Source organism: Panthera tigris, chromosome B1, assembly GCF_018350195.1.
Source record: "Panthera tigris isolate Pti1 chromosome B1, P.tigris_Pti1_mat1.1, whole genome shotgun sequence".
Taxonomy (NCBI): Eukaryota; Metazoa; Chordata; class Mammalia; order Carnivora; family Felidae; genus Panthera; species Panthera tigris.
In genome coordinates, this window is record NC_056663.1 from 51,569,322 (window position 1) to 51,578,856 (window position 9,535).

Here is a 9,535-nt window from a genome sequence, read left to right on the forward strand (position 1 = left end):
TCCTGCTCTCATAGACATTCATTCTAGTGAGGGGAACAAAAACACATAGGAAATAAATACATGACAGGTGGTAATAAGTGCTGTGAAGCAAAATAAAGCAGGATGAGGATACAAAGAGTGAGAAGAAGGGACTGCCTTTTTAGGGACATGGTCAGGGAAAGCATCTCTGAGGATGTGACATTTGGTTGAGTTCTGAGTGAAAAGAACTAGTCAGATAGGTACCTGGGAGAAGAGCTTTCTGGACAGAGGCAAGAAAATGTTCAAAATCCCCAAGAATGAGCTTGCCCCAAAGCCAGTGCAAGGAACAGGGGACACATCATAGGAGATTTTATGGATATATCTGTATCTCACACCTGCAGTGGAATGGCTTCTCTCACATGCTTCATAAACATTTTTTTGAGTGAATGAATGATTGCTTAGAAACATGCTGAGGCTTCCTGTGTATGTCTCCTACTTTCAGGGGTCCTTGCCCAGGAAAACTAAGGGTTCCCACCCATCTAACAGGTTGCATGCTCACAAAGCCTAAATTTACCTTCTGACAAGTGTCCCCTATAGGTAAACCTTTGGCTTACATGATAATTTGTCCTTAATGGAGCTCCTTTTATGTTAATGAGCAGACTTCCTGCCCCCACTCCCCAGGCCCAAAAAAGTTTCCCAAGATGACTGATGACTGTCCCTTTCTCAGGGCCCTGACAGGAAGTAGGACTTGCAATGCACATTGGTGACCAGGGGAGATATCCTGCAACCTAAACTCCCCCACTTCCTGGTTCTGGCAAATCGCTTTATTTCTGTGAACAAGAAACCCCCATTGCCTGGTCCATCTCATGACCTGATTTGACCCAACTTGGACCTCAGAAATTAGTTTCTATAGCAGTTAGAGACTGAATGTCAATACACATAACTCTAAACCCAAATACCAATGGCTTAAGAAGTGGGTGTTTTTTTCTCTCATGTCACAAGTCCGGAGTCCAGTAGTCAGTGGCTGGTGCAGTAGCCTTAGCTGTCATCAGGGACCCCAAGATGGGATACTCACTCCTGTGCTTGTAACAGGACTGCTAGTGCTCCTGTGATCATCTCTGCATTCCCAATCGGAAGAAAGAAAGGGATAATGGGCAAATGGGCTTTCCAAAGCCCAGAAAACCTACCCAGGGACTATGTCACATAACCATTCCAATCTGCAAGGGAGGCAGGGAAATGTTTTTCTGTTGTGTACATTGCCCCTCTGGGAAAATTGAGGTCCCATTGGTAAGACTAGGGGAGAATAAATCTTGGATAGACGACAAAGAGTCTCTCTCAGAATCAACCCTCTTGAGCTACCCATCATCCATGAATATCCTTTTTCATATTCATATTCATGCCCACTAAGAGTGATGTTTTCTTTCTGTTATGTCTAAATGTGGTCCCTGTAGCCCAAAGGTCTAAAAACTAAAAGTCAAAGATTCTACCTCAGCATCCCCCATATGCAATGACAGAAAAGGAAGATAACTGTCTTTAAAACTCCCATTAAGGAAAGAGAATGATGGGAAACTCATTGCAGTCATTGGTCCATAACAATTCTGGAATATTCTAAACAGAACACAGAATAAGCATGGACTGTTGGTCTTGGCCATGGACTGTATTCCTGGCCAGTTGCTTCACCCTCTGGAAGAATTTCTCTTAAGCATTTTCCTCACTGTTTCCCCTCTAGGAGGTTTTTCCTCATCCATTACTCCCCTTGCTCCATCTCAGAATGGTCTTTGGAAGAATGACTTTCCTTAGAAATTCACAGCTTTTAAAGCTCACTTCCTATTTGCTTTGGTTTGGAGGTGCAGGGATCATTTTTGTTTAAGAATCTTGGGATGTTGCAGGTCAGGTTAGGCTTTTGATGGTAATATTGTTCTCTCAAAACTTAACTGACTTTGGTTCTAATTGGCTCCAGCCAATTCCATATGCAAACAACCACACAGAACCAAAGATCCTATCTAGACTTAATTTTTAGGGCTGCTTTCCTTTTTCTGTTGGCTTCTATGTAATCCCTTAGCCCATAAAATATGACTACTGACCTGAGGTAACTTCTAACAATAAGCTCCAATCAGAAGGTTTAATCCTAATTTTATTAGGAGATCAATACTTTTGCCTGATGGGATAGCAGTCCAGTCTTATCTTACTGTGGCTGTCATTCTCAAGTCATTATTTATAAATTGTTTAGTTTGAAGTATAGAAATAGTTGGGTTTTTTGATCCTGTAAGACTCCAAATTACAGTGATCTCTTTGGACACCCATGTGGATAGCAGGCCAAAAGGTGGAAGCAACCCAATGTCCATCAGTGGATGAATGGACAAACAAAATATAGTCTATCCATACAATGGAATATTATCCTGCCTTAAAAAGGAAGGAAATTCTGACACAAGCTACAACATGGATGAACTCTGAGGACATTATTCTAATGAAATAAACTCATCACAAAAGGACAAGTGATTCTAATAATATGAGGTGCCTAGAGTAGTCAAATTCATAGACAATTAAGATGGTGGTTGTCAGGAGCTTTGGGGAGAAGAGAATGGGGAGCTATTGTTTGCTGGGTACAGAGTTTCCGTTTGGGAAGATGAAAAAGTTCTGGAGATGGATGGTGCTGATGGCTGCATGACAATCTGGGTGTACTTAATGTCACTGAACTGTATACTTGAAAATTATTAAAATGGTAAATCTTATGTGCATTTGCCATAATTTTAAAAAAATCATCTTTAATAAATTATAAGCAAAAAAATTGTAATGTTCTCAGCATAGATTGTAGACTGTAGGTGAAGGGTATATCTCTAAGATGTATTTTCATCCATCTCTGCTTGCAGACTTCCCTACTCCAGTCTGAATTTCTGTCTCTTTCTCTCTGTATTTTGCTGTCAGAAGTCTGTTTTTTTCTTACCATATTCCCTGATGCTACAGCTTTGTTTGGCATATGATATACATTCCAAGGTACAGTAGGTGACAGTTTAAAATGTCTTCAAATGCATCATGAGGTTACTAGTTTTTATTCTGTAATATCTGATATATTAATATCTCTCTACCTACTTTCTTCATTCAGTTACTTTCAAATATTAGGTTGTCAGTCCCACTCCTGGTACCTGTCTGCCTCAGGTAGGAATTGGTAGAATTGTGTGGTAGAAGCCACCAAATTATGGCGGTTTAAACAGAAATGGGCTTGTTTTCGTTGTCTAACGAACAGTCTAGAAGTAGGTAACTGATGATGTTGGTTTGGTGTGTAAAGGTTAAGATCTCTCTGATTTGAATAGCCTTTTTCTTAGGGTCCAAGATGCTTCTGAGATCTCAGCCATGTCATCTATCTTCTTGGCAGGAAGAGCAAATGATAAAGAGAGACAAAATGTGTGTTCCAGAAGTGCCTGGGTGGCTCAGTCAGTTAAGTGTCCGACTCCTGATTTCAGCTCAGATCATGATCTCACAGTTCATAAGTTCAAGCCCTGCACTGGGCTCTGTGCTGACAGCATGGAGCCTGCTTGAGATTCTCTCTCTCATTCTCTGCATTTTTTCTCTCTCTTCTTTCTCTCTCAAAATAAGTAAATGAATTTACAAAATGTGTGTGTCAGGTGGATATGCTCCTCTTAAAACACTTCCCTGATATACCAGCTAGGAACTGCTACTTATATTTTATTGGGGACAAACTTTATCAAACAGCCAGCCCTCTCCAAACACGAGAATTCTGTTAGTAATGCAAAGGAGGAAGGTAAATGTTGGAGAACAACGAGAATTCTCTGTATCTCTACTGACGAAATTCAAGTTCTCTTGAAACCACAAGCCAGCATCTCATAGCCAATCTGTCAACTGTCCTATTAGACTGCTTTCACCTTACTTTGGTCATTCTTAGTAGGTAGAATAAAGTTTTTAGAAAATTTTATTTTTATGTATTTTCTTTCAATGTACCTATGCTATATATATGTAAATAAAAGTTATGTGTGCCATGTAAGTTCCTTTAGGGAACCAGTCAAGATTCTACAGAAAAACAGAACCAAGAGGAGAGATAGATAGATGATGATTTTAGATAGTTGATAAATGATGGTGATAGATAGTAGATTTATAGATTGATAAATTGATAAATGATTGACGGATGATGATAGATGATAGATAGATAGATAGATAAATATTAAGAAATTTATTTTAAGAAATTGGCTTATATGATTATGGTATGTTAGTATATTAGTCCAAAATCTATAGGACAGGATGGCATTCTAGAAACTTAGGTAGGAGTTGGTGCTGCAGTCTTAAAGCAAAATTTCTTCTTTTTCAGGAAGTTTCAGTTTTTTTCTTGAGACCTTCAGTTGATTAGAAGAGGTCCAGCAACAATATCAAGAGTAGTCACCTTTACCTAAAGTCAACTAATTACAGCTGTCAATCACACTTGGAAAATACCTTAGCAACACCTAGATTAGTGTTTGATTAAATAATTGGGTACTATAGTCCTGTCAAGTTGGCACATAAAACTGACCATCATAGAAAGGTAACACAACGTAGATGAAATGGCACTATTATCGGGTCAGAGCCTTGGGTTCCAGTCTGAACTCTGATATCTAGTGATGTTCCCTTTGCTCTGGGCCTCATTCCATTATCTGGAAATTTAAGGGCATGGACAAGAATACCTTTGTGTTCCCTTCCAGATGTAATATTTTTAAATATTAAATATTTTAAATATTCTGATTTTAATTTAAATATTAAATATTTTAATTTTAATATTTGATATGTTAAAATATGACTTTACTGTGTATTTTTTTGTACTTCTAGGATCCACAGTCATGTCTTAGTATGATGATGAAGGTGATAAAAACAATGTTGATCAACATTATAGAATATGAAGATTCCCACCCCAAAATTAAAAATAGAACTACCATGTATGATCCAGAAATTTCACTTCTGGGTATGTACCCAAAATAAATAAAACAGGATATCAAAGAGATATCTGCCCCTCCATGTTTATTGCAGCATTATTCACAATAACCAAGATATAGAAACAACCTAAGTGTCTACTGATGAGTGAATGGATAAAGAAAACACGATGTGTGTGTGTGTGTGTGTGTGTGTGTGTGTGTAATGAAATATTATTCAGCCATAAGAAAGAAGGAAATCCTGATGTTTGTGACAACAAGGATAAAACTGGAAGGTATTATGCTAAGTGAAAAAAGCCAGACAGAGAAAGACAGTTATTGCCTGGTCTCACTATATGTGAAATCTAAAAAAAAAAAAAAAAAAAAAAAAAAGTCAAACTCATAGAAACAGAGAGTTTAAAAGTGGTTGCTGGGGCTGGGGTTGAGGAAACAGAAATAGGGAGAAATTGGTAAAAGGGCACAAACTTCCAGTTATACGATGAATAAGGTCTGAGGATCTAATGTTGTAACATGGTAACTACTACAAAAAAAGTTGGTGATAAAGGATGAAAAGAAAAAGTAATGACCAGATCTGCCCTGAATCACTCAAACATAGCCAAAATCTCCAGGTTATAGTGTATATCATAGCCTTCTGAAGGAAGCAGTTATGTAAACTCTACTTGAACACTAACTGGAGTCTGTGAACCTAAACATCCAGGTCTTATCTAGAAAATTACTGAATCTGGCAATCTGCAATGGCTGTTAGTATGGCCAACTGTTAAGGTCAGGGTTTCAACGCTAGTTTTGTGATTTTGTACAAGGTATTTAATCTCTCTAAGCCTCAGTTTCCTCATATGTGAAATGAGAATGACCATTATTATATCTATCCTATGGAATTATTGCAAGGATTAAAAAGAGATAGTTAAAGCTCCTGGAATATAACTCTATTTACTAACTGAAAGTACTCTTCAGCATTCCTTGGTAAGTACATGAAATTTTTTTGTTTTTTGTTGTTTTTATGACCAAACAGGCCTGTAACATAGATGAGCTGAGATACACACATTCATTCCACAAACAGTAAATAGGAAAAGGCACATCAAGTACCATTAAGTTCAAGAGTGCTGGACTCTGTGGCTTTTGTATGGATCTCATGGGAGATCTGAGAAAAGTCCATGTTTAACTAAAGAACATTGGGTGTGGCCAAAATGAGCCACGTTCATAGGTAGGTCCATAACCTGTTTCTCTCCTGTCAATATCACCTCATGATGCTTTCAATTATTCAACTAACAAACACTTACTGAGTACTAGCCACCATCCAGGCCCTACACAAGGCATCAGGGCCCCAGAGAGGAAGAAGGCATTGTCCATGTCTTTGTGGGACATGCAAGCTATAGGGAGAGGCCCTCAATAAACAGGTGAAATGTCCTGTCATTATGATAAAGATAGTCACATTCATTCAACAAGCCTACTACGGCTTGGAGAACAGGGAATAAAATAGTCATCAATAAAATGAAATACTCTCATGACTTACAATCTAGGGGGAAACAGTCATTAAAACAAATCATTCAAATGGTTAAGTGAACACTTACAATGTGCAAAGTGCTGCTGGTGATGCATTTAGTGCCATAGACCATGTCACAAGGGCTCAGGAAAGCTTTCCCCGGGCAAGAGATGATTAAGCTGAGACATGAGGAACCAGAATGATGGAGGCAGAATGAGGGAGGAGAGAGTGTTCTAGGAGAGAAGACAGTGTATGCAAAGTTCTGGAGGGAGGACAGAGGAGGACTGGAAAAGTGTGGATGGGTAAGGCCCGGAGGCAGTGGGTATAGCCACCAGGATGGACTGGACAAGAAAGAAGAGTCCAGATCATTACAGTGCCTTTTAAGCCTCATGAAGTCTTTGGGGCTTACTCTGTGAGCAACAATTGTATTGCAAGTTTGAAGCAAGAAACTGACATAGTTCAACTTTATGTGTGTTATATATTTGTGTGTAGCGAAAAGGGAAGATACAATTTACAAAAAAATAAAATTCAGAGATCTTAAGTGAGGATACATGCTGGAGTAACCAACCCTCAAAACAAGATGCAGGACATTATGATCACTTTAGCAAGTTCCCTCTTGCCAACGTCCATCCCATAATCAGACTTGTTTTGTATGTTTATTTACTCTGGCAATAGTGTAGAGAATGGGTGATGGGGGTGGGGGAAAAAACTGATGAGGGATATACTTGGGTAGTAGCAATGGGGATTGAAGCGAAGGAACTCAATAAATAGAAGAAAATGTTGGTAGAGCTTGGAATGTCTGGGAAGGAACAGGGGAGGGGCAGTCAGGAATGACCCACAAGTTGCTGGCTGGAGTAGTTGGAGGGACGCCTAACCACCCTGGGGAAGAAGGATCTGGAAGACTTTCCAGAAGAGCTAATGTGCAGGCTGAGTTTTGCAAAATCAATGAGTTAGCCAGGTGAGGGGAGTGAAAAGTGCATTTAGGAAGGGGGTGGCAAAGGACAATCTCAGGGAAGATCCTGGGAATAAATACAGATGGGAGCACCTGGATCTAGCCTCACCTTAAATATACCCTAAGACATTTTACTTCTGTGCAACAATAAAATCTCACTTGGTCTAAGCTAGTTTGAGCTTCTGATGTAACAGAGACTTGTGGCTATGAGGAGAAAATTGAGAGGGATGGAAAAGGAGATGAGAGCAGCCTCTAGGTCCAGGGTGTTGAGCCCCAGATCAATGCCACTTAGGAGAGAAGTCAAGAAAGAACACCTGAGTTTCCAGGCACAGTGACTGACCTGTAGGACCTACCCCAGGACTGTGGGCAAGGACAGCTCCCACCCAGTGGGTCTAGACTCGGAGACTCACCCCCTCAAACCACTGTGTCAGGATCCACTCCCCCTGGCAAAACACCCCATGAAAATCCTGAGCCCCCAAGGACCCCAAAAACCTAGCAAATCTCCCCAGTCATCCATTCTATGGGAGAAGACTGAGCACTTTAACACTCCCCAGGCTGGGGGTAGAGGTGAGAGGACACATCCATTGCATAAATTTGGAAGTCATTTGCAATGGATGGACATTGAAGTCATATGGCTAGAAAAAAAATCCCTCAAGAATATGTGACCTGTGACCATTGAGGACATTATGCTGAGTGAAAGAAACCAATCACAAAAGGGCAAATACCGTATGATTCTGCTTATATGAGATGTCTAACATATTCACCCTCATAGAGCCAGCATGTAGAACAGTGATTGCCAGCGACTGGAAGAAAAGGAACACAGAGAGGTGCTCATCAATGGGCATAATGTTTCAGTTACATGGGATGGATAGGTTCTAGAGGCTTGCTGGACGATGGATTGCCTGTAGTTAACAAGACTGTGCTGTGCACCTAAAAATGTATTGAAGGTAGATCTCATGTTAAGTGTTACCATAATAGAGCTTTTAAAAAGAACATGAAGTTTAAAAAGAGAAGAGGGTAAGGATCGAACAATGGATGACACCAACATGTCAGGGACAAATAGAGGAAGAGAAGTCTTCACAGAAGGCAGAGAGTGAATGCATGGAGAGAGAGGTCATTCAGGAGAAAGCAGCTTATGAGAAACCAAGAAACATCAGCCAAGGATGACAAGGATGGAAAGGGATCCATGATGCAGCAACCACATGTTGCAAAATGACACCCTCTGTGAGATTAACAAGAGTGTGAAGGTTGCCAGAAAGAGAATGGGTAAGTTGGAATGAGGAGCCCGAGACCCTCGTGGGAAGGAAGGGCACCCCCTCCCCATTCCTTTAACCCTAGTAATTTGCAGGAGTGGAACAAAGTGCCCTAACCAAGTTTTTCCTCATGGCGGGAAAGACAGCAAGGGGCCCTGAAGTAATATGACCATGAGGGTAACGAAAGTGGTACAGAACAGAACTAGCTTGATGGAGTCACTGGGCTGATGGTAATAATACTTTGAGTAGTTGAAGTGGTAGATGCTAGACGCTTGGGCTCTCTTACTTCTTCCCTGACTCAGGGAAAAGCTATAACCTGGGAGCTGTCACTCCTGGCCAGGAACTCTCTTGGTAGGCCCTAACGCAAAGAGACAAGGAGACCTGGGAAGGTACCAATGGAGGCGGCTGCAGGATCAGACAGTTCAGCCACCAACCTAAGCCAGCATCCAAGGTTTTCTTCATGGAGACTCCTGGGCAAGGAGTCATGGCTTACAGTCAAGGAGGCAGGGAAAGCAGGACTCACCCTTGTCAGTGGGCACCAGGGCTTCCAGGATGCAGAGGGCAAAGCTAGCCAGGAGAAGACTCGGTCCCTACTAATCTCAGCATGTGGATGCTTGGGCACCGTGCTAGGGGACACCCCCACAGGGCTGTTTCCTGCACCCCAAAGCAAAGTCAGGATACAGGGAACAGGAAGTCACAGATGATACAGGCCAGTGAAGAAGTGGGATGAAACTAGACCTTGGTGGGAATAAAGTCCAAAAACACATGAAGACAGTAAATGGAGGTCAGTCTTTTCATGGAGATAAATCCTTGACCTTGAAAGGAAGGAGAGAAGTGGGGCTTGGGTTAGAAGGATATGTAAGATGGGGGCATTCGTGAGTGTTTATAGGAAAGCCTGAGAAAGCTCACCTCTGTGAAGGAGAGGTGGGACAAAGGAAAGGGACCAAGGCCCCTGAAGCAGGTGTTGGGGGATGAGACC

General features: G+C 41.1%; 1 protein-coding gene across 1 annotated transcript in view; it reads right to left on the bottom strand.

Annotated features, from left to right (window-relative positions):
• RP1L1 (RP1 like 1) overlaps positions 1-9,532 on the bottom strand; it is a 65,035-nt gene extending 55,503 nt beyond the window's left edge. The window contains exons 1-3 of the mRNA XM_042984741.1: positions 9,080-9,532; positions 6,440-6,584; positions 1,034-1,076 (exon numbers count right to left, since the gene is read on the bottom strand). The gene's annotated coding sequence lies outside the window, so the exon portion shown is untranslated. The remainder of the gene's footprint in view (positions 1-1,033; positions 1,077-6,439; positions 6,585-9,079) is intronic.
• Positions 9,533-9,535: the final 3 nt, after the last annotated feature.